Here is a 24,530-nt window from a genome sequence, read left to right as displayed (position 1 = left end):
ACAGCGTGCCGCCCCTTTGAATTGTCCGCCCCAAGCACCTGCTTGCTAAGCTGGTGCCTGGAGCCAGCCCTGGTCACAAGTGAGATCATGTTTCAGCAAAGATGTCTGCTGTGAACAGTTGGCTTGGAAAGGCCAATTGTAATTACTATTTTCAAAGAGAATTCTCATTTTACATAATGTGAGAAATGTTTTCTCAGCCTGACTTCCAGATCACAGCACTAAGAATTAAATGAGTGCTGCTTTCTTTGCACTGGGTCTGAACTAAAATGACTGTTCTAGTCAATGTGAGTAATTTAGCTCCTGGCACGTGAACAACACTTCATCCATCAGCAAATGTGTGGGAGGGGAGTGTTCTCTACATACATCCAATTACCTCTAATATTTATTGTAGATAGAAAGTCCTATGCAACCACTGGAATATAGCTCTTCAGCTCAAAAGATAGTTGCCCCAGGACACTCTGTTCCTGCTGCCATGAAAACCTAAAGAAATCATACAGTAGCTACAGAAAACTGAAAGTGACTAAGAAAAGAAAGATCAGCAACAGAAATATAATTATAGATTGATACCAATACCACACTTCCATATATATTTGAAGTCTGATCCACTTAATTGAAGTAAATGGGAAGGTTCCTACTGACTTCAGTGGGGACCGAATCAGGCCCTTTCTCCCCTCTCTTTGCATTGGGAATCCTGAGGATACCTCCTTTCCTCTTTATTTTTCTCATCAATCTCAAAAGCCCTGCGTTATAGTTACCATCCCTCTCTTAAGGAGGGTTGGACTTGGCTGGTTCTGGAGGCCATCAATACTACAGCTTCATCAGTGTTCCTTCCGTCAGCCAGACTTGCTCCCCAGAGAACATTGTGCAGCATTTCCCCTACCCAGGGACCCTAGTGCACTGCTTATGCAGCACTCTTGACCCACAAAGACAGGCCAAGTCTGTTTAGTGCCTGGAGCTGAAGTTTTCCCAGACTAGAAAGACAATGATCTTTTAAAAGAAATGATCGAATACACTGAGGGGACACACAGAGTGTACACAAAATACTTTAGAGTGCAGGTCGAGTAGAAATGTTTTACACTTGGAAAAAATTGATAATATAAAACTTTTAAATGTGATTTAGGGTGTATCTCTGATTGTTGTCTATATAGGCATTATATTTAAGTTTGGGGAGAGCATATGTAGACAATATTTACATTCTGTCCTTTTGCCCAAAGGTATAATTTCCTGGCATCTCTATTCCCAGTAACAGGTTTATTGAAACTACTGATGGTAAGTCTCCCCCCTCCCCCCCCAAATGATATATAATAGTCCCTGTTGCAATATTATTGACTAGAAAGTGTGTGCTTCCTTATCATAAGGACGATGGTATCCGTTCACACTGTTCTGGCTACATTGCATTTCCAGTTGTCAGCACTCCTCACAAATGTGGGAAATCTACCTCTGCAACTAATAGCTTCCAGAGTCAGCAGCAACTCCTTTTGCAGTGATCAGCAATAACATTAGTCAAGATATTGTAACCCAGACAATAGGCAATGTGATCACTCACTCGTGTTACAGTGAAATTGGTCACTTAATGCATCAAAGTAAAAACACTTTGAGTGAATTGCAAAATGAAATCAAAGTTGTTTGTGCCTTTTAGTGCTCCTTTATGGTACATTAAAATGTCCTCAACTTTTTTCTTTTCAGAAAAAATCTTTGCTTTTTGGTTTTCGTAACTATTTTGTATTTCTGAAATGGCAGGTCCTCATTTTTCAGATTCCCCTTCCCCATAGCCGGGGAGGGAGAATAGGAGGGGGGAGAGAGAGAGAGAGACCTGCAGTTCAGCTCAGGCATGTATGATATTAGTGTTCAGGTTCTCCAAAGACATTCTCCAAACAAAGACCCTGATTCATTAAGCCACTTAAGTCCCACTGACTTCAGTGTGTCTTAAAAGTCTGTGCCTCAACACTTTGTTGCATCTGATTCAGAGAGTGACCTTTATTCCTATTATTTCAAAAGTAAAGTAAATAAAAAAGCAAAGATTCTTTAAAAAGGTTTAAAAATAACTTCGAAATAATACATCAGAAAGAAGCAGTAATGGGGGAGGGGTAATCATATTCTTTTAGCCTTACAGTTCACCATTAAAAAATAAAACTGGTGTCTTTTTCTCTGTACAAGATTGCTTAGTTAAGCCATCATACAATTATGAATATTTACTTTACTTCATCATTTGATATTTACTGGTTTAGTTAAAATGGAACAGTGACTCAACCTTCATTTAAAAATGCTTTTTTTTGAAAAAAGTAGAAAAAATAAAAGCATTTTCAGATGTTTGTAATCCCTGTATGTAAAATACACGTTTTTTCACTTTGTCACAAAATGATCAATAAAAATATATTGTTCTTTAGTACAGCATTAATGCACTTGCTTTATATGTACAATTAGATCTTGGTAGTAGAAAAACACAGTAACTTCTAGAGGCCTAAACCTGCACTCCTTAATCAAGCAAAAATCTAATTAATTTTAATAGGAGTTTTGCCTGAGGAATGCCTCGAGATTTGTCTGGCATTAGGATCTTCCACCTGGGTTCTTTGTCTTTGCATCATCCCCTGTAGTCAATAGTAAATAAATATTTTTATATTGTTCAATAACTGACAGTCATTTTCAATTGTTGTCTTCAGTTGTCAGCTCCATCTCTCTTCCTGCCAAATAGGGTGACCAGATGTTCCGATTTTATAGGGACAGTCCTGATTTTGGGGTCTTTTTCTTATATAGGCTCCTGTTATCCCCCACCCCTGTCCCGATTTTTCACATTTGCTGTCCGGTCACCCTACTGCCAAATAATAATTGTGAAACAAATCAGTTGTGTTTGTGCATTGCCATATTTCTAGGTTGGTCACACTTTCATTATTGTTTTGTTGATACTGGTGGGAAATGCACAAATAAATTCACAATATTAAGAAATGTTAATTTATGCCAAAACATGGGGAAAAACACACCCAAAAGTCAGAAAATATTTGGTGTTTAGTTCAAAAAACAATTTCTTAAAGGACTGCTTTTCTCATACTGCATAAAGCAAGAGTGGGGAAAAGCCCTCTGGGAATAATTTTCTCTCATAACAAACTCAGTGTATAGGCTGCAATGCTGCAAGCTGATGCATGTGGTGGCCCCTTGTGTCCATGTGGAGCACAGTTAATTGGGGAATCCACCATGTAAATCAGCTTGCAGAATAAGGGCCATAAACCATTGCTCTGCACAATGGGAAAGCAGCCTTTTAACATAGAAGTAAGCAGGCAATGCTTTAAAAAAATGTCACCAAGATCTCAACCCTACAAACGCTCTTTTAGTACATTGCCTGGGGAAATGTGCTGCTGCTATTGCCATCTCATGCTGAGGAATAACAGACAGCTGTAGCCGTGTTTAATAATTGTTTAATGCAGGATGGTTGTAGGGCGTGCTTTTTGGAAGTGTCCTAGTATTGTCTTTGTAAAAGTGCTGAGCTACTGGCAACCCCTTTGATGCCTGCTGGAGTTTTGGCTGTGCAAGCACCACTTTTAAAAGAAAAAAGAAAAAAACTGGACCTTAAATTTCAGCCCTGTATAAAAAATATTTTGATTAAACACTAGATGTCAGCATTGTGCTTCTCAGCATTCTACACATAGCTTCTCAAGAAGCTCATTTCTTCAGTTAGCCCTAATGAGAGTCTACAGAATTGCTAATCCCAAACATTCAAAAATCCCGAGACTGGCTTTGAAATTGAGAAGTTTTTTGTTTTTTGTTTTAATTTGAGTGGTTCTTTCCCTTCTAGTTTCTGAGCCTTTAGGGAACACTCAGAGCACATTTGCAAATGTTTCTCTGCAACTGTGAGGGCCAGAAACTTACTTTTAAAAAATAAATGATGATAAAAAAAAATCAAAACTGAGATACTCACCTGTAACCAATTGTCTCCAGGAGCGGAGGCTTTAAGTAAAGCACCAAATCTCTCAAGAGGTGACAGTGAAGAGTCTATTAAATGAAAAACAAATACCTTTTATGGAGACATGAAGCAACCACAAGGTGCAAAGACAGGCTTGTGTTTGTTTTGTTTCAGTTTAATTAGCTCCCAAAGCCTCTAGTGCCCTAGGAGTGTCCCAGGTTGGGCTACAGTTAGCAGGAAGAGTCCCTGCTTGGAAACTGATAAATGCATCCTAGCTGTGACAGATGCACTTTCGTGGGCCACCTCAAAACGGTCTATTGTATGCTGTTTTATTTTACGTAGCTCCTCGTACCACCCCATCACCATAGTATCTGAGCACCTTCCAGCAGTGCATTAAGTAATGTGAATAACATCTGCCATGTGAGGTTCATTCTTTGCCTCACCTTGTCCCCAGAGAAAGAATTGTGCATGCAATTCAGTGTTTTGGTTTGGTAGGGTTTGCAGGATTTTTAATTTTGTAATGTACATACTGATATATGTTTGGTTGTGAAGGCAGGCTAAAGATGTTTGCCTTGCACTAGGTTTGTGGCGATCTTTAGTTCATGTGAAAGTTCATTCCACTGTCTCGACCAGCCCCCAAGAAAGCTTTGTCTCCTGCACTGGCAAGCTTGACCATTGTGGTAGAAACTTCCTTTGAAGCACGATGGAAACCCAGATTAAGTATGTACAATACCTCTCAAAAACAAGGCAGAGACAAGGCAGAGCAGTTATAAATCAAGCATGAGGATGTAAAACTATACCTCTGATAACTGTTACAGTGAACAAAACCAGAGATGTGGGGGAATGCTGCAGTCAAACTATGGAGACAAGTGTCCATGCTTCAATAACACAAAACAGCAGTTATAATTTACGTGGTCTGCTCATTGATTTTATGAGGTTATTTTGTTCATCTCATAAGAATTGGAGCCAACCTGGGTAAAAGTTACTAAGACCCGTTTTCTTGACATTTGAGAGTTTTTCCATTATTAGACTATCCTCTACCCTCTGAACTCTGCAATGTTATCTGAGGGGGAAATCTCAGACTGTGTCCAGCTTATTCTATAGCCAAACAATGTTCCAAATCAGAGTTAGAAGCTGAAAAACTGAAGATTCAGGCTGGGAGAGAGAAAAGTCATCAACTACTTTTTCCAATTGATTTCAGTGGAAATGGAGTTAGGCCAAAGATTGGAGCTTTTGAAAATCCCCTCCTTAAATCTGCATTGTTGAGCTTGTTTTTCCCCTGTATCAGAGAACATCAATACTCAAGGCTCTTGGCATATCATTTTATTGTGGTTTTTTTAGGCCTCATTCACAATAGCCTTTTTTGGGAGCCTCTCCCAGCATTGATACGACACTGGTGCAGCTCCACTGGTGGTAGCAATGGCGGAAGACCTGGTGTAGAGAGGACACAAGCAGTGGGTGGTTTTTACTCTTGTTATCTAAGACTGCTCTGAGCAGTGTCATTTGACACTGGTAAAAATACCGGTGCCTTATTGAGACTAGCAGCTTCTACCATGGCTGCCCTCAGTGGAACTGCAGCATGATGGCGGGAGAGCTAACAGCAGATACCAGTCTTGTGTAAACACCACCTTTGATTTCACACCTGTGTGAATGTATAGAATCAAAAGTGGATCAATCTAAAGGGGGATTAAAACTAAGTGGGACCTGGATTCAGATCTCAAAAATAACAAGGAGAGACACAGCAGAGTCACACACAAAGCTTTGGCCTGTCCTTGACAATATACCATTCTAAGACCTGGTCTACACTAAACAGGTCGATATAAGCTGTCGACATAAACTGGGAGCTGGGGTGAGAAGCCTGGACAGCTGGACCCTGCTCCCAGCGGGGAACAGGGAGGTGAAAGGGGGTGCGGCCTGCTGGGAGCCCAGGAGCCTATGGGGCAGCCCGGCTTCTGGCAGGGAGCTGCTAGCGGAGCTGAGACACTGGGCTCTCAGCTCCCCACACTGCCCCTCGTAGGTCAATAGAATTGCTCCTGGTGAGGATGTGCACCACTGACCCAAGAAGGGTAGTGTGGACATGCACCACCTCAGTAATTACTGCGGTGGCTATAAGTCGACTAATATAGGTCGACTTTAAGTTTGTGGTGTAGACATATCCTAAGACTTTTAGATCTTGTTTTCCTCCTGCCCTGCAAACATAATTAAATACAACTATGACGTTGGCATCACCGAAACTTGTTGGGATAATACACTTGATTGGAATGTTGGTGTGGATGGATACAGCTTGCTCAGGAAGGATAGATGGGGAAAAAGGGAGGAGGTGTTGCCTTATATATTAATAATGTACACACTTGGACTTATGTGGAGAAGGACATAGGAGATGGAAGTGTTGAGAGTCTATGGGTTAGACTAAAAGGGGTAAAAAACAAGGGTGATGTCATGCTAGGCGTCTACTACAGGCCACCTAACCGGGTGGAAGAGGTGGATGAGGCTTTTTTTAAACAACTAACAAAATTATCCAAAGCCCAAGATTTGGTAGTGATGTGGGGGACTTCAACTATCCAGATATATGTTGGGAAAATAACACAGTGGGGCACAGACTATCCAATAAGTTCTTGGACTGCATTGCAGGCAACTTTTTATTTCAGAAGGTTGAAAAAGCTACTGGGGGGAAGCGGTTCTAGATTTGATTTTAACAAATAGAGAGGAACTCATTAAGAATTTGAAAGTGGAAGGCAGCTTGGGTGAAAGTGATCATGAAATCATAGAGTTCACAATTCTAAGGAAGGGTAGAAGGGAGTACAGCAAAATAGAGACAATGGATTTCAGGAAAGCGGATTTTGGTAAGCTCAGAGAGCTGATAGGTAAGGTCCCATGGGAATCAAGACTGAGGGGAAAAACAACAGGAAAGTTGGCAGTATTTCAAAGGGACACTATTAAGGGCCCAAAAGCAAGCTATTCTGCTGGGTAAGGAAGATAGAAAATGTGGCAAAAGACCAGCTTGGCTTAACCACGAGATCTTGCATGATCTAAAAAATAAAAAGCAGTCATAAAAAATGGGAACTAAGACAAATTACAAATGATGAATATAGGCAAACAACACAGGAATGCAGGGGCAAGATTAGAAAAGCAAAGGCACAAAATGAGCTCAAACTAGCTATGGGAATAAAGGGAAGCAAGAAGACTTTTTATCAATACATTAGAAGCAAGAGGAAGACCAAGGACAGGGTAGGCCCACTGCTCAGTGAGGAGGGAGAAACAGTAACAGGAAACTTGGAAATGGCAGAGATGCTCAATAACTTCTTTGTTTCGGTCTTCACCAAGAAGTCTGAAGGAATGCCTAACATAGTGAATGCTAATGGGAAGGGGGTAGGTTTGGAAGATAAAATAAAAAAAGAACAAGTTAAAAATCACTTAGAAAAGTTAGATGTCTGAAAGTCACCAGGGCCTGATGAAATGCATCCTAGAATACTCAAGGAGCTAATAGAGGAGGTATCTGAGCCTCTAGCTATTATCTTTGGAAAATCATGGGAGACAGAAGAGATTCCAGAAGACTGGAAAAGGGCAAATATATAGTGCCCATTTATAAAAAGGGAAATAAAAACAACCCAGGAAACTACAGACCAGTTAGTTTAACTTCTGTGCCAGGGAAGATAATGGAGCAAGTAATTAAGGAAATCATCTGCAAACACTTGGAAGGTGGTAAGGTGATAGGGAATAGCCAGCATGGATTTGTAAAGAACAAATCATGTCAAACCAATCTGATAGCTTTCTTTGATAGGATAATGAGTCTTGTAGATAAGGGAGAAGCGGTGGATGTGGTATACCTAGACCTTAGTAAGGCATTTGATACGGTATTGCATGATATTCTTATCAATTAACTAGGCAAATACAACTTAGATGGGGCTACTATAAGGTGGGTGCATAACTGGCTGGATAACCGTTCTCAGAGAGTAGTTATTCATGGTTCCCAATCCTGCTGGAAAGGTATAACAATTGGGGTTCCGCAGGGGTCTGTTTTGGGACCAGCTCTGTTCAATATCTTCATCAACGACTTAGATATTGGCATAGAAAGTATGCTTATTAAGTTTGCAGATGATACCAAACTGAGAGGAATTGCAACTGCTTTGGAGGATAGGGTCATAATTCAAAATGATCTGTACAAATTGGAGAAATGGACCTAGGTAAACAGGATGAAGTTTAATAAAGAAAAATGCAAAGTGCGCCACTTAGGAAGGAACTAGGGGTTATAGTGGACCACAAGCTAAATATGAGTCAACAGTGTGATGCTGTTGCAAAAAAAGCAAACGTGATTCTGGGATGCATTAACAGGTATGTTGTGAGCAAGACACTCCGCTCTACTCTGCGCTGGTTAGGCCTCAACTGGAATATTGTGTCCAGTTCTGGGCACCACATTTCAAGAAAGATGTGGCGAAATTGGGGAGGGTCCAGAGAAGAGCAAGAAGAATGATTAAAGGTCTAGAGAACATGACCTATGAAGGAAGGCTGAAAGAATTGGGTTTGTCTAGCTTGGAAAAGAGAAGACTGAGAGGGGACATGATAGCAGTTTTCAGGTATCTAAAAGGGTGTCATAAGGAGGAGGGAGAAAACTTGTTCACCTTAGCCTCTAAGGGCAGAACAAGAAGCAATGGGCTTAAACTGCAGCAAGGGAGGTTTAGGTTGAACATTAGGAAAAAGTTCCTAACTGTCAGGGTGGTTAAACACTAGAATAAACTGCCTAGGGAGGTTGTGGAATCTCCATCTCTGGAGATATTTAAGAGTAGGTTAGATAAATGATCAGGGATAGTCTAGACAGTATTTGGTCCTGCCATGAGGGCAGGGGACTGGACTCAATGGCAGGGCCACCCGGGGGGGGGGCAAGTGGGGCAATTTGCTCCAGGCCCCCAGGAGAGTTTTTCGGGGCCCCTGGAGCGGGGTCCTTCACTCGCTCCAAGGGCCCTGAAAAACTCTCACGGGGCCCGGGCCTCCGGAGCATCTTCCGCGGCAATTCGGCGGCGGGGAGTCCTTCCGCTCCGGGACCCGCCGCCGAAGTGCCCTGAAGACCCGCGGTGGCGGGTCCCGGGGCAGAAGGACCCCCCGCCGAAGTGCTGGGTCTTCAGGGGTACTTCGGCAGTGTGGGCCCCCCACCGCCAAAGACCCCAGGGCCCCTGAATCCTCTGGGCAGCCCTGCTCAATGACCTCTCGAGTCCCTTCCAGCCCTAGAATCTATGAATCTATGAAACATTGGCTGTCGCTTGTTACACAAATTCCTGACACTGTCACTGCTGGAGCAGCCTAGCAGCTAGGGGTGGGGGCTTCACTGTCCTCCCCCAGGCTCAGTTGTTACTCTTTAGGCAGTGCAGGCAGCATCAGTGAGAGTCACACTGCACACAACAGCTCAGCTGCCATTGGCTTAGAGTTGCCACCAACCTCAGTGCTTAAGGATGAGAAGGACAAGAAGAATTGATTTCCAAATATTTTGTTAAAATAATCTAGATTAATTATTCAGGTTCTTACTTTTACAATACATGTGTAGAGTATTTTTCATCCAGAGATTTCAAATTGTTGACAAAGGTGAATTGGTGGTGGTCTCCTTATTTTGTAGGCACTGAAACAGGCACGGAGAGGTGGTGACTTGCCCAGGGTCATCCAGCAAGTCAGTGACAAAGCTGGGACTAGAACTCCGATTCATTCTATGCACTATCCATTGGCTCATGTTGCCTCAACATGAGCAATAAGAAAACTAGACCTTGATAAGCGCCAAGTTATTTTTATGACTCATCCATCTGAGTCACCCTTTCTGTGTCTCTCTGCCTTATACAGCTACCCCTTCTCCATACCAACAGAATGACAAAGCAAGTCTGGCTTTTTCTCTCCCACCTCACAGCTGACAGATTCTTAACACCGCCACCTTTTGGATTGTGTGTTCTGAAAAGAATTCTACAGGAAAAAACACTCCAGCATGGATCATTCACATTAGTCAGAGGTGAACAACATGTAGCTTATTATTAAACCTTTCTCCCAACACATCTCAAAAAAGAGAATGTTTAAACTTTAGTATGAAAGGAAAGTGTGCTCCTACCTTTTGATCACAACTAAATGGCTAGCCCTGAATAAAAGAAAACAGACACACAATAAGACCTGGCACTAAGCCTGATTTTTTAATAAGAATTTGCATTCCACCAAGATCATTTGTTGGTGGGTTGGCCTTGGATTAGTGACAGCTTTCGATGCTTTAGTTTCCCCACCTGTAAGATGGGGATAATGGTACATGTCTCCTTTTGAAGGATGTTTGAAAGCTATGGGTGAGAAATGCTATTGTGACCCTCAAGGAGTCAGTCAGGGTATCTGCCAAGGCTTGATTGTTTTTGGCAGGCATTTAAACATGGAGGGGTAGTGTGGGGTTGGGCACTAGATAGTTACTAAACTGATTAAGGCAGGAGTTTGTTAAAGGCTGAGGCTGCCTACAATGAGTTGTATAATTTTATATTTAAGAAATAACACGGTAGATAAAGTTTTGTGCATGGGCATTTTTTAATGTCCTAATAAATCAACTTTAAAATAAACAACAGTCGTGCACACAGAAACAGCCGTTGCAGCACAATTGTCATAGCCATAAAATTCTAACCACCTTTAACAGCCTTTACAATACCCAATAGCCAGTATCCCAACATTCTGGGGATAAAAATGGCTGTTGCGGATGAACGGTGCCAGGTGGACAGTAGCGCAAACATCTCCACGTTACTCCCTGTTTCAGCTCCGAGCTACCCTAGTGGTGAGATGAGGTGGTAATTTATTTTTGGCTGATATCGTTGCTTGGGAGACAGTGATTGGTACAGTTTCTATTATCTGGTGAAGCAAATCCCTCTACTTCCTCAAATACTAAGGGCCCAGTGCTCCTGTTCCCAATGAAGTCAAGGAAAATCTGCTGATGGTAAAGAGGTGTGCACCATGTGCTTAAATCTGTAACAGGAGCACAAGCAGAAGGGCTGGGCTGGTTCTAAGCACAACTTTAACACAGTACGTTTAGAGATAATACTATGTACCTGGTCTTATAAAGATCCTGCTCTGTGTTAGGAGAAAACTACTCTTTCTGAGCATCTTTATGCTTTCATATGACAAGCTCCAGTTGCTTTATCTATTGTGATTTCATTCACTGGCTCTCTTGCTCTAATTTCCTGGTATCTGTTGCAGTCTTACCCCTTATCAGAGGGCTTCAAAAACATCCTAAGGCTGTAAAAATGGTTTCACCATGTCATAATCCGTTGTTTCTGGTGCAGCAATTTCTTCTATAAGTGAATGTAAATGCTGGCCATTGAAAACAAGCAGTTCTACATGCAATTGTTCAGGTCAATCATATACCAAACCTGGATTTTCTTGGACTTCTACCTTTTTTTTTAACCTAGTACACTGTAGTCCTTTAATGTGTATTAATCTCTGACAGAAGGTTCTGTCCATCTGGCATTACTGAAGGGTATGTGAGTGTGGAAAAAAAATTGTGTGGAAAACTTAGAAAAACTATTTAAAAAAACAACTATTCTTTTCTTCCTGGGATCATGTGATGGTGCCAAATCATCACTAATAAAGCTTACCACCAGGATGTTGGGAGGATCTGCATACAGCATAGAATCATAGAAGATTAGGGTTGGAAGAGACCTCAGGAGGTCATCTAGTCCAACCCCCTGCTCAGAACAGGACCAATCCCCAACTAAATTATCCCAGCCAGGGCTTTGTCAAGCCTGACCTTAAAAACCTCTAAGGATGGAGATTCCACCACCTCCCTAGGTAACCCATTCCAGTGCTTCACCACCCTCCTAGTGAAATAGTGTTTCCAAATATCCAACCTAGACCTCCCCCACTGCAACTTGAGACCATTACTCCTTGTTCTGTCATCTGCCACCATTGAGGACAGCCTAGCTCAGGGGTGGGCAAACTACGGCCTGCGGGCCAGATCCGGCCCCTCAGGGCTTTGGATCCAGGCTGCGGGACGGTCCCCGTGGTGCCACAGGCCTCGCGCTGCTCTCAGAAGCGGCCCCCAGGCAGGGGGGCAGAGGGCTCCATGCGTTGCCCTTGCCTCCAGGCACCATCCCCCCACAGCCCCTATTGGCCGGGAATGGGGAACTGTGGCCAATGGGAGCTTTGATGGAGGTACCTGCAGGCGCGGCAAGGGCAAAGCATGTGGAGCCCTCTGCCCCCCCTCCCCCAGGGACCGCAGTGCTTCCTGGAGTGGCGTGGGGCCGGGGCTGAGGACAGGGCAGGAATGCAGGGAGCCTGCTCTGGCCCCGGTGCGCATCGCTGCCACCCTGGAGCCACTTTATGTAAGCGGTGCTGGGCTGGAGCTTGAACCCCTCCTGCACCCCACCCCCCAACTCCCTGTCCTAAGCCCCCTGCCTGCACCTCGCACTCCTCCTGCACCCCAACTCCCTGCCCTGAGCCCCTTCATACACCCCGCACCTCTCCTGCACCCCAACTCCCTGCCCTGAGCCCCCTCGTACATCCCGCACCCCTCCTGCACCCCAACCCCCTACCCTGAGCCCCTTCATACACCCCGCACCTCTCCTGCACCCCAACTCCCTGCCCTGAGCCCCCTCGTACACCCCGCACCCCTCCTGCACCCCAACCCCCTACCCTGAGCTTCCCGCTGCACCCCTGTGCAACCCAACCCCCTGCCGCACCCCTCCTACACCCCAACCCCCTTTCCTGAGCCCCCTCATATATCCTGCACCCCTCCTCTGCCCCAATCCCTTGCCATGAGCCCCTTCCTGCACACCACACCCCCCTGCACCCCAACCTCCTGCCCTGGCCCTGCATACAATTTCCCCACCCAGATGTGGCCCTCGGCCCAAAAAGTTTGCTTAGCCCTGGCCTAGCTCCATCCTCTTTGGAACCCCTCTTCAGGTAGTTGATGGCTGCTATCAAATCCCCCCTCACTCTTCTCTTCTACAGACTAAATAAGCCCAGTTCCCTCAGCCTCTCCTCGTAAATCATGTGCCTCAGCCCCCTAATCATTTTCGTTGCCCTCTGTTGGACTCTCTCCAATTTGTCCACATCCCTTCTGTAGTGGGGGGCCTAAAACTGGACGCAATACTCCAGGTGTGGCCTCACCAATGCCGAATAGAGGGGAATAATCACTTCCCTCGATCTGCTGGCAATGCTCCTACTAATACAACCCAATATGCCGTTGGCCTTCTTGGCAACAAGGGCACACTGCTGACTCATATCCAGCTTCTCGTCCACTGTAATCCCCAGGTCCTTTTCTGCAGAACTGCTGCTTAGCCAGTCAGTCCCCAGCCTGCATAGGCGGCAGGTTTGTATAATTTTTGGTGGGGCCCAAAATGGTGGTGCCCCCCCCACTCCTGCCCTGTAAGCCGATATAAAATGAAGCTACAACGCGTCAGTGCCACAAGATTACAAGGTTGGAGAAGGGGTAGGGGGTCCAGGGGCCAGTCAAGGGACAAGGAGCAGGGGGGGTTGGATGGGGCAGAGGTTCGGAGGGGCAGTCAGGGGACAGGCAGCAACTGGATAGGCATGGGAGTCCAGGGGGTTTATCAGGGGATAGGTAGGGGGTGGGGTCCTGGGGGGAAGTTGGGTGGGGTCTCAGGAGGGGGCAGTTGGGGACAAGGAGAAGGGAGGCTTAGATAGGGGCTGGGGTCCCAAGGGGCAGTTAGGGGCAGTTGTCTTGGGAGTGGGTAATCGGGGGACAAGGACCAGTGGTGCTTAGATAGGGGGTGGGGGTCCTGGGGGGCAGTTGGGGCAGGGGTCTGGGGAGGGGGCAATCAGCGGCCAGGGGCTGGGATTCAAAGGGCTCTGAGCTGCTGGCAGCCGCGGGGAGCCCTGAGCCCTTTAAATCCCAGCCGCCGCGGCTGGGATTCAAAGGGCTCTGGGCTCTCTGCCCCTGCGGGCAGCCCAGAGCCCTCCGATTCCCAGCCGCGGCTGAGATTTAAAGGGCTCTGGGCTCCCCGCGGTTGCAGGCAGCCCAGAGCCCTCTGATTCCCGGCCGTGGCTGGGATTTAAAGGGCTCTGGGCTCCCCGCGGTTGCAGGCAGCCCAGAGCCCTCTGATTCCCAGCTGCGGCTGGGATTTAAAAGGCTCTGGGCTCCCCACAGCAGCGGGCAGCCCAGAGCCCTCTGATTCCCAGCCGCGGCTGAGATTTAAAGGGCTCTGGGCTCCCCGCTGCTGCCAGCAGCCCAGAGCCTTCTGATTCCCAGCCGCGGCTGGGATTTAAAGGGCTCTGGGCTCCCTGCCGCAGCGGGCAGCCCAGAGCCCTCTGATTCCCTGCCGCGGCTGGGATTTAAAAGGCTCTGGGCTCCCCGCAGCAGCGGGCACCCCAGAGCCCTCTGATTCCCGGCCGCGGCTGGGATTTAAAGGGGCGAAACCTAGCTCCAAATATTGGTGGAGCAGAGCCCCTGATTTTGAATATTCCTGGGGCTTTAGCTCCACGAGCCCATATAAGTTGGCGCCCATGCCAGCCTGTAGTGGTGCATGGGATTCTTCCTTCCTAAGTGCAGGACTCGGCACTTGTTCTTGTTGAACCTCATCAGATTTCTTTTGGCCCAATCCTCCAATTTGTCTAGGTCACTCTGAACCCTATCCCTACCCTTCAGTGTACCTACCTCTCCCCGCAGCTTAGTATCATCTGTGAACTTGCTGAGGGCGCAATTCATCCCATCATCCAGATCATTAACATTGACAGGATGCGCAATTTCCCTCTGTGAAATGTTTGTTCCTGGAAAATCTTCTGTGAACAAATCACTTCGGCCTTCACCAAAGGGTTTGGTTCAATTCTGACATGCTCTCAGGGAAGTCACTATATAATGTTAGCATTTGACACAGTCTTTGGTCTAAAGAGACAGGCCAAGATCCGAATGAGCTATACTCAGTGCTACACCTAAGGAGAGAAAGACATGGCATAAAGCTGATCCTGGAAGAACTGTGGGACTGTGACAACCTTCAGTGTAAATTAGAACAGTTCAAACTTCTGCCAGGTGCAATGGCTCCTTAGGGGCCATGCTGCCAGCCTAGGATTGCTGGAGTGGAAGGTGTTCTGGCCATGCTCCCTTCCACCCCCAGTATGCATCCTGTCCCTGGGGCAGGGGATGACACAGAGCAGGTTATGCAGGGGGATCTCCCAGCTGCTCTGTTAGGATCTGGCCCACAGCTTGCACTGGCAGAGAGTAGAGGTTGAGCCTCCCAAATCAGAATTGACAGAATTGCCTTTTTTTTTTACTCCTGCAAGTATCCATCTATTATGGGATCTATCAGGCCTTCTCTGCCCCTGCTGGAGGCACTGGCACCTTGATATCCCCTGCTCAAGAAATTCATACCTAGACTGCGCTACCATCTAGTCTTAGTCCTCCAGTAGGAGACAATGACCAATCACAAGCCAGCAGACCAGTTAAGTAGGCTTGACTGCTTCTTCTCAGGGTTAGTGAGAGTGAGACTGGGACAGAGGAAATGCTTCTCAGTGCTAGCCCAGAGCCCCAGGGCCAGGGGAAGGTTTTGCTTTCAAGCACTGCAACTAAACTCTTGCCTTTGAGTTTGGATTGATTATTTAAAGGTGCAGACAGCCAAATTCTGAGTTTTGTTCTCTTTAGTTAAATGTTCAGAGACTGATGCCGAATGTACAGCGCATACCACCCTACTCTGGGCAGACAGCCACAACTTATGGACTAAGACAGGGACTGCTTGCCTCGCAGAGGATGCTATCAAGCAGACCCACCTGTGACCACAGAAACAATGGCTAAAAAGATAGGAGAGACCCTACAAGGTCCATAAAACAGGAAGTTGCCAACTTTAGAGGTTGATCTGATGATCATGGAGGTCAATGTAAGGTCCCCCATTAGTTTTGATGGGAACTAGACTGGGTTGCTACATTGTTTTGAGAATGCAAAGTGTTGTTTGAAGGTGCTGTTGTCAGATAATTAAAGAGAGCTTGCCTCTTGTGACAAAACAAGCAGTTACCTGTTAATTTTCCTGTTACACCTTAAAACTCTCAGTCTGTAAAGACCTAAATTTCCAACTTCCAAATGGAGTAAGGGGGAAAAAAAAAAGCACAGTCTGTACCAGTGCTGGAGAAGGATTATTCACTCTGTATAAGGTCAGATAGTCTCATCTTGAGCAGAGCTGGGACAGGAAGGATGTGACCTGTGATGCTGTATGGTTGTTTCATGTTGTAGTAAATCTTTATCCTGAAAAGATAGAGAGGCTAGGCTGAAGTTCCTCTTAATGGAACACTTCCTAGCTCCCATGGAGTCCATTTGCCCCCATCTCCCATACATTGATATCAACTTCTCAAGCAGCTCCGGTGACTTCTGGAGCTCCAGGGACAGTCCCAGAGATGAAGCCCTCAAAAAGAAAATAAATCCTCTCTTCTACTAGAGTCTTTAGAAAGAGGGGTACGTCGCCTCATAGAGCTGACTCTCAGGAGACCTTGTGTACAGCCAAGGCTCCAGTTAATGCTGGGACTGAATCCCAGTACTGCCTAAGAGGACCTGATGGAGAGGCCTTCACCCAGACAACACCAAGAAGCTACCTTGGTACCATCTAACACCTCTGGGCACCGAGATGCATCCCAAACCAGGGTCTCTAAGACTACATCAATGGCCCCAGAACCATCATGATCTTGGAGCCACAGAGACCACCCAGACCAACACCTAGCATCCTCTCCAGTACCATTCTCTTTTTGGAACAGCAGCGCTCCAAATGCACTGACATCATTTTGCCAGCCTCTCTGGTACTGCATGCAGCATTCACAGCCCTGTGTCAGTTCCCATTCTGGGCCCTGGTACTGCCTCTGGCTCCTACCGCCGGCTATCATAGTTCTGCAGCCCACACCAGTTTCCTTTCCCTGAGGGTCTCCTCATCTTGGAGGAACCAGAGTTCCTCCTCCTCCGAAGGAGCACTGCCAGAGCCCTTCCCTGGCACCTCTTTGACAGCTAGAGATAGAACCCTTTCACATCGGAACAGATCAGATCCACTGCCTCTGATATCACCACTGATGGTTGAAGTCACCCCTGCTCCCCCTCGCCCCCCACACTTTTCAGTCCAGAGATGAAACATCCTCAGTCTCTGAGGTCTCTGTACAGAGTTCTGTTTCAGCACCATTCCACCACACTCCTCTAGGCACAGATCCCGAGGAAGACTTTCCAGAGCCCAGCAGACACATTATATCCCCTTTACCATTTATCCATGAATGTATTTATTCTTTCCTTCACAATTTGTTCTAAACCCTGGCATACTACTGAGGTCAGACTAATTGGATCACCTTTCCCCCTCTTTTTAAAATATAGGTAGGACATTAATGATTTTCCAGTCATACAGTGGTACTACCCCCGAATAGTTATTAAAAATCCTTGCTACTAGACTAGCAATCTAATTTACCAGTTTTTTCACTATTCTGGGATGGGAATCCCTCCAGTTTGTGCACAGTAAATCCTTTAAATTTTTCTTCTACCTCAGATGTGGTAATTTGTTTCCATCTTGTGACACCATTTCCATCAAGCATACTGTCTTCATACACATGTTCCGTATTATCCTTATTGAAAACCAGGCACAGTAAACATTCAGTTTTTGGGCCATACCTAGATTATCTTTAATCTCCTTCCCATCCACACCACACAGCAGCCCAAGCACATAATTCTTTATTCTCTTTTTATTTATATAACTAAAAAAAAACCCTCTCAGTTTAATTGGCAAGACCAGTCCAGCTTGACTTTAGCAATTCTCACTTTATTCCTACATGTTCTAATCTTCATGATGTAGCTTTCTTTGCTGATCAGTCCCCTTTTTCATTCCTTATAAGATCTCTGATTATTCATAATAATCTTTCTGACATAGTTATTCATCCATCTGGGCCTGGGGACTTTACCTACAAGTTTTTCCTCTTGCTTGGGGTGCAAATGTCAGGGAGTTTTAGGTTCAGACCATTGTCTATAACTATATCATATCTTCCCCTTTGGACTCTCCATGGTCCCAAGGATCTTTACAAAGGTCCTCTCAGTAATAGTGGCCCACCTGTGTCTGTGGGGCATCACAGTCTTTCCATATCTAGACAAATGGCTCCTCAGGGGAGGCTCCATGCAAGAGGCCCAGTTAGCAACCACAAGGCCCTAACTTTATTTCAGTCCCTGGGCCTTCACATCAATCTAAAAAAGGCTACATTAAACCAGTCCAGCAGATAGATTTCACTGGAGCCACACTAGACTCTCTAACCACCAAGGAAAGATTCTCCACTATGGCCAGCCTGATTTCTACTTTACAGCACAACCCCCACTATAGCCAGCCTGATGGCTACTTTACAGCACAGCATAGAGGTGTAGGTGGGTAAGCATAGAGTAAGATATGGGGCCTGCTTTATAACTCCTAGGTCACATGCTGGCATCCATGTTCATTATGCCACATGTGAGACTACATCTCAGATGTCTCCTGCAAGCACTAGACTCTCTCAGGTGGTGGAAAGACCTTCTGAAGGTCTGCATGGAAACCCCATTCTCACATCTGTTACCTTCAAAAATCTTCATGCGATACCTCTATTCTGGGGTGGGAGGTGCACCTATAAGTGGCCGTAGCACAGGGCAGATGGTCCCCACAAGAGCTATCGCTCCACATCAACATCCTGGAACTAACGGCAGTCCATTATGCATGTCAGCACTCCCTTTATGACATAAAGCACCACTCTATCAGGGTAATTTTGGACAACAGGGCAGCTATGTACATGGATGACAGGTATCGCAGTCCAGGAGAGGCTTAGGCCTCCCCCCCCATCAGACAGTCAGGAGTGGCCCCTCCCACGCTCCACCCCAGGCCCATTCCTGCTTCCCGCTCTTCCCCCATGATCCAGGCTGGGGCTGGGGCTAGGGCAGGCTGGCCTGTGGCCCGGGACTCAGGGCAGCTGCAGCCGGTGCTCAGGCCACCTGGCGCTCCGGGGCCACATTGCCTGGTGCACCAGAGCTGGGGGCGCTGGGGAAGATCGACTGGTGCTTCAGGACTGGGGGCGCTCGGGTGGCCAGGGCTCAGGGGCTGGCGGCCACGGTGGGGAGTTCGGGCTTCCATTCACCTATAGAAGGGATTTTGGTCAGATTCCTCAAGGGTTTATACAATTTATTATCCTTTGTCTGGAATCCAGGGCCTTCACAGGATGTTAATCTTGTGCTGAACACCTTAAGAAATCCCCTGTTTGAACCAATGGCTACCTGTTCTCTCTCCCACCTCTCCCTTTCTGATAGCCATCACCTCGACCAGAAGAATGGGAGAACTCAGGGCACTCATGGCAGACCTGCCATATGCTACCTTCTTCCATGGCAGGGTCACACTGCACCCACATCCTCACTTCCTCCCTAAAGTCACATCAGAGTTTCATATCAACTAAGAAATCTGTTTACCAGTATTTTATCCAAAGTCTCATACTTCAAGAGAGGAAGCTAGTCCTCAAACACTAGACACTAAGAGAGCCCTCATCTTCTACCTTGACAGGACTAAGACCTTTAGGGGCTCTCCCAGACCCTTTGCATCTTTCCCAAAAGGATGAAGGGCCAGTTAATTTCTGCTCAAAGACTTGCAAAGTGGGTTTTCCGGTTATATCCTGACATGCTACGAAGTAGCTGGGACACACCCCTTTCATAAAGTGACAGCCCACCCCACTAGGACTCAGTACACTTCTATAGCTCTCCTTAAGGCTGTCCCTATCACACACATCTGTAGGACTGCAACCTGTTTTTTAGTTCATACACTCACCACACGTTACGCCATCATGCCCCCTTTGGTGATGCAGTCCTCCAAACTGTCTTGGATTTGCCTCTTCATTACCCACCTCCAGGTTGAGATACTGCTTGGGAGTTTCCTACAGTGGCGCACCCATAGAGATATACACTTAAAGGAGAGGTTATTCACCTTACAGTAACTTGCTGCAGACTCGCCAGGCTTCATGGTCGAAAAGGAATTGGAGTGGCTGAGGGGCTGCACCTCCTTAATGCCCTTGCCTGGAAACATTAGTTGCTGCTCTGTGCAGGCACAGATTCACTGACACTGCTCTTACAATCTCCAATCGAGAGGGTACAGGCATGTACACACTCTATGGTGGAGCACCCATATGGAAAAAACATCTCAAATTCAAGTTACTGTACAGGTAAGTGATCTCTGCTTTCTCTCTGGAGTATAGGGCCCCTGGCTGATCTGCCCAGTCAAGGAACAGGTACGCCAGTATCTCTGGAATGTCAGCAGGCAAGGATTTGACTACTGGGAGCTCTACAAGTAGCTGAAGAATGAGGAAGGTGGAGCAGCCCCCCCGATCTGAGTAGGATGCCTCTGCTGAATGGATGGCCCTGCTGGAGAGGGCTGCTGCAGACGCAGTAGATAACAAAAGGACACAATGGCCACAACACAACTGGCTGTTACCTCGATTAGCTCCTCTCTGCAAGAGCTGAAAAGTTCGGTGACTGAAGCAGACAGGAGAATGTGAACAGTGGAAGATCACATACAAGGGGTCTCAGCCCAAGTGCAGAGAAGCCTCACAGACTTGAGGGAAGGTCTTACTGCTATAATTTGAGAATTAAAGGAGTACCTGAAGGAGCAGAGAAAGGCAATCCCACTAGAATTTGATGCCCAGCTCCTTTCAGAATTGCTCAGCCTGATGGATGAGTTCAAATTTGTTTGAAAGAGAGCAGATAGGTCCCTGTGCCAAGCCAGTCTCAAATGCCAAACTTCATGCACTGTCAAATTTCTCAGATTTACTGCAAAATAAACATTGATGCTAGCGTGTAGAAAAAAAAATAACTGTTTGGGGATGCCATAAAATAATGATTTTTCAAGATTTTGCAAAAGAAGTGGTTGAACACAGAACATCGTTAAGAAGAGCAAGGGAGCTAGCCAACCATCAAGGGCTCAAATATTTTATGAAGTTTCCAGCTCAGTTTCATGTCAAAGTTGGTGAAAAAGTGCATTACAAGAAGCAGTACTTTTTAAAAAAGACCCTGCAGTGAATTGAGTACCTGTTCTGTTTTATACCGTTTACCTTCCAGTTGTTATGTCTGCCCTACCTGCACTTATGAGCGTATCCAGTTACCGTGACTAACTTATTTAATGATTTGGAGTCTCTCTTCTGCTCCAGGCTTATATTTATTAACTTTTGGGACATATAGATCAATTATCCTCAAATGGCTAAATGTGAAGCACCTCAGCAATGGAGTTAAGGGAACACCTTATCCCAAATTGATCTCATGGAAGTGAATTGACTGTAGAAAAGATTTATTTAAATAATGTATTAGCAATATAAAGTGCCTTTGCTCCTACACTTGTGCTGGGGAATTAATGAAACATCCCTAAATGAACAGATCAACATGAACTATTTGTTTGTTATTATACAAGGCCTATCATAAAGATCACCAGAGTGCAGTGCAGCTCCCTGTTTCTCTGTAGCAATTTGAGGGCTGCAATTGATGCCAGTGGGAGCCCCTGCTGTGTCACCACGCTTTACTGCCAGCAGGGGCGGCTCTAGACATTTCGCTGCCCCAAGCAGGGCGGCATGCTGCGGGGGGCGCTCTGCTGGTCCACCGGAGCCACCTGCCGCCCTCCTGGCGACCGGCAGAGCGCCCCCCGCGGCATGCCGCCTGGAGCCACCCCTGACTGCCAGGGTCCTCATAGCCTGGCAGCTTGGCATCCCTTGTGCTGGAAGTGTGAGAGACAGCTCCCCTCCCTGAAGTCATCATGGAAAGTTGCACAGGAGCTAAGCTAGTTGTACCCCCTATGGACTAAGGGAGCAGAAAACATCAACATGGGTGCTGACCTACATGGACTGTGATTTCTGCTCTCCCTATCACCTCCTTCTTCCTCCCTCTTCCCCTGTTCATGCTCCCCCCCTTCCACATTTCCCCAGCCTTTCTCTCCCCTCATGCCTTCCCTCCTTTCCCCCTACTTCCCCAATCTTTTCCTTCTTATTGCCCCCCTGAATCCTTCCCCGAACTTATTCAGACCCTTCCCCCACCCTAACACCTTCTACAAACTCAAACCCTGAGTACATGAAGATGAAGTTAATATAAAATGGTCACTTGTTCAACTGAATTGTTTGTTGTGTACTTTGATGCAGTCATTTACAATGTGTGGGCGCAGTTAGATTTCTTCTGTGTTAGCTATATGTTTATTTAATATGGGAAAGGACAACTGAATATTTGGTTGCAAACAAAAAGGGCAATGGGGTATGTGACCCTGAGAAAGTAATCCCCAAAATATATATCTCACTCAGTACACCAAGCTGTATTACCAATACTCTGTTTTTTCCATTTGGAAAACTGAAAAGATTACAAATTATGGGATAATTCATAGATGTATCCCTGACATACCAGTTCAAGAAATATTACATTTGTGGAATGTGTGTTTCCTTTCATCTCCTTATAATGTAGTTAGTATGTTGTGGTATGGGAAAAATAGGAGGGCTGTTAAAAATAATTAGAATAATTTAAATAATGTTTATTGGCACAGCTCCTGGCCTGTATGGTGTGTCTTCCTGGCCTGCACCCTCTGGAACTTATGATTGCATTTAGTGTTGTTCATAGTGTTAAGTGTTTGATAATTGTTGCCTTTTCATTATGGTCTATTATGCTTCATAATAAGTTAAGTTGTTATATGTATGTTATGTGTTTTTGCTTTAATGTGTCTTTTTGGTCTCTCTCCTTCTCCTTTTTGAAGTCCTCGCCTCCCTATTCCCTGGAAGTCTGGCAAGTGGCAAGCATCTGGCAAGGTCATCCAAAAGCTGTGAAATAAACGTCTGAGACATTTCAGCCATAGAAAGAACAGAAGTACTTGTGGCACCTTAGTCTCTAAGTACAAGTACTTCTGTTCTTTTTGCGGATACAGACTAACACGGCTGCTATTCTGAATTCAGCCATAGACTCACCCTACCTCACCTTCTGGTGGGTTTCTACATGGAGAGTAGGATGGGATAGAGAAAATGACACAAACATTCTGTCACCTACACAACCAAAAATAATTCTAACACAGCCAAATGGTCTTGAATGTAAAGGGTCTCAAGACTCCAATTGAAAGAAAAAGTGTAGTCATTAGTAAAGAAAGCAAAGACAGACATAGTGCTTTTGCAGGAAACACGCTTGGCTGTAGATGAGGCTCTTCAAATAACCACAGACTTGGGTGAGAAACAGTCATGTAGATGGAGATTTAATTCTTCTCTTCCATTAGATCTGCATTTCAAAATTTTTATTGAAAAAGAGATGGGCCTGTTCCTGGATCCAAACAAACCCTCAACATCTTTTTACAGGACAGGGGTTCTCAACCTTTTTCTTTCTGAGACACCCCTGACCCCGCAACATGCTATAAAAATTCCATGGCCCACCTGTACCACCACAACTAGTTTTCTGCATATAAATGCCAGGGATGGCGTTAGGGGGTAGCAAGCAGGGCAATTGCCTGGGGCCCCACGCCACAGTGGGCCCCGCAAAGCTAAGTTGCTCAGGCTTCAACTTCAGCCCTGGGTGGCAGAGCTCAGGGCCCTGGGCTTCAGCGCTGCACAGCAGAGCTTTGGCTTTCTACACTGGGCTCCAGCGAGTCTAACTCTGACCCTACTTGGTGGACCCCCTGAAACCTGCTCGCAGCCCCCCAGGGGGCCCCTGACCACTGGTTGAGAACTACTGGTGCAGGAGACACTCAAGGCTTGTTTAAGAATAGAATGATAAGTTTCATGGCAAAAAGAAGGAACACAGAAAATCTGATAACCCTTGAGAAAAAAGTAAAAGAGATTTATTTGTCTTATATCACAGCCCCATCTCAAGATTTACTGCAATCCCTGATTAATTGCAGATATAAACTCAATAAGCTGCTCTTGGCGCAGGCTGAGTTTTCTCTATTTCAACTCAGACAGGGCTTCTGGGAATCAGGTGAAAAAGCTGGCAAGTTGCTGGCATACCACCTAAGACCAAAAACCTCTGCATGTAGAATAACAACCATCTTGATAAACATGGTAAATTATATAAATCAGCATCAGTTCTTTAATTTCTATAAAAAATCTTACAAATTGGACACAACCTCCGCACAGATGCTTTGGATCATTTTTTTAAAAATATTACAGCAAATTACAGCAGCCCAGTATAGAAACCTTGATGTGCCCCTAATGTAGGATGAATCAATTGAGATTATTAAGCACATGACTGTGAATTTGAAGAAATTTGGACACTGTTACTTGTTACATTTGGATAAAGAATGCTGAGATAGCTCAGCTAATGCCAGACTTCCTTTCCACCTGACCTCTCTGCTTTTTCTCTCTGTTTCCCCCATCCCATCCTTTCCTTTTTCACCTATTGGTGTATGTCATTTATTTATTTATTTATTGTGACCCCACCCTAAAAGGTTATCTTTAATATAATGTTTTCTGAATTTTTTTTGTACTGTCTGGTCTTGCCACTTTGACAAGTTGTAAAGATGCATAATTTTATTGGCTAGCCTTTGAAATGTGTTCTATTTGGTATTTTTGTGGATTTTATTTGTTTATTTATTAAATTTAATAAAAAAGTTAATAGGGTGATTTTTAAGGGCTCTAGAATGTGTATTATTTTCGATTAAAGTCTCTAGGACTTTTCTGTAAGGGTTTGAGGTGGTATCTTCACTATGCAATTGTGGGCAGAGCAGAGTCATAC

The 24,530-nt window shown here is 45.5% G+C and overlaps 1 long non-coding RNA gene across 1 annotated transcript; it reads right to left on the bottom strand.

Moving 5' to 3' along the window:
• Window positions 1–373: 373 nt before the first annotated feature.
• On the bottom strand, window positions 374–18,502 carry LOC123367141. The gene is made up of 3 exons (XR_006578320.1): window positions 18,398–18,502; window positions 3,911–3,984; window positions 374–480 (listed from the first exon to the last, which is right to left on the bottom strand). It is a non-coding gene; the product is annotated as an uncharacterized LOC123367141 (long non-coding RNA).
• Window positions 18,503–24,530: the final 6,028 nt, after the last annotated feature.

Source organism: Mauremys mutica, chromosome 3 (assembly GCF_020497125.1).
Source record: "Mauremys mutica isolate MM-2020 ecotype Southern chromosome 3, ASM2049712v1, whole genome shotgun sequence".
Lineage (NCBI taxonomy): Eukaryota > Metazoa > Chordata > Testudines > Geoemydidae > Mauremys > Mauremys mutica.
This window is presented reverse-complemented; position numbering and strand designations above follow the sequence as displayed.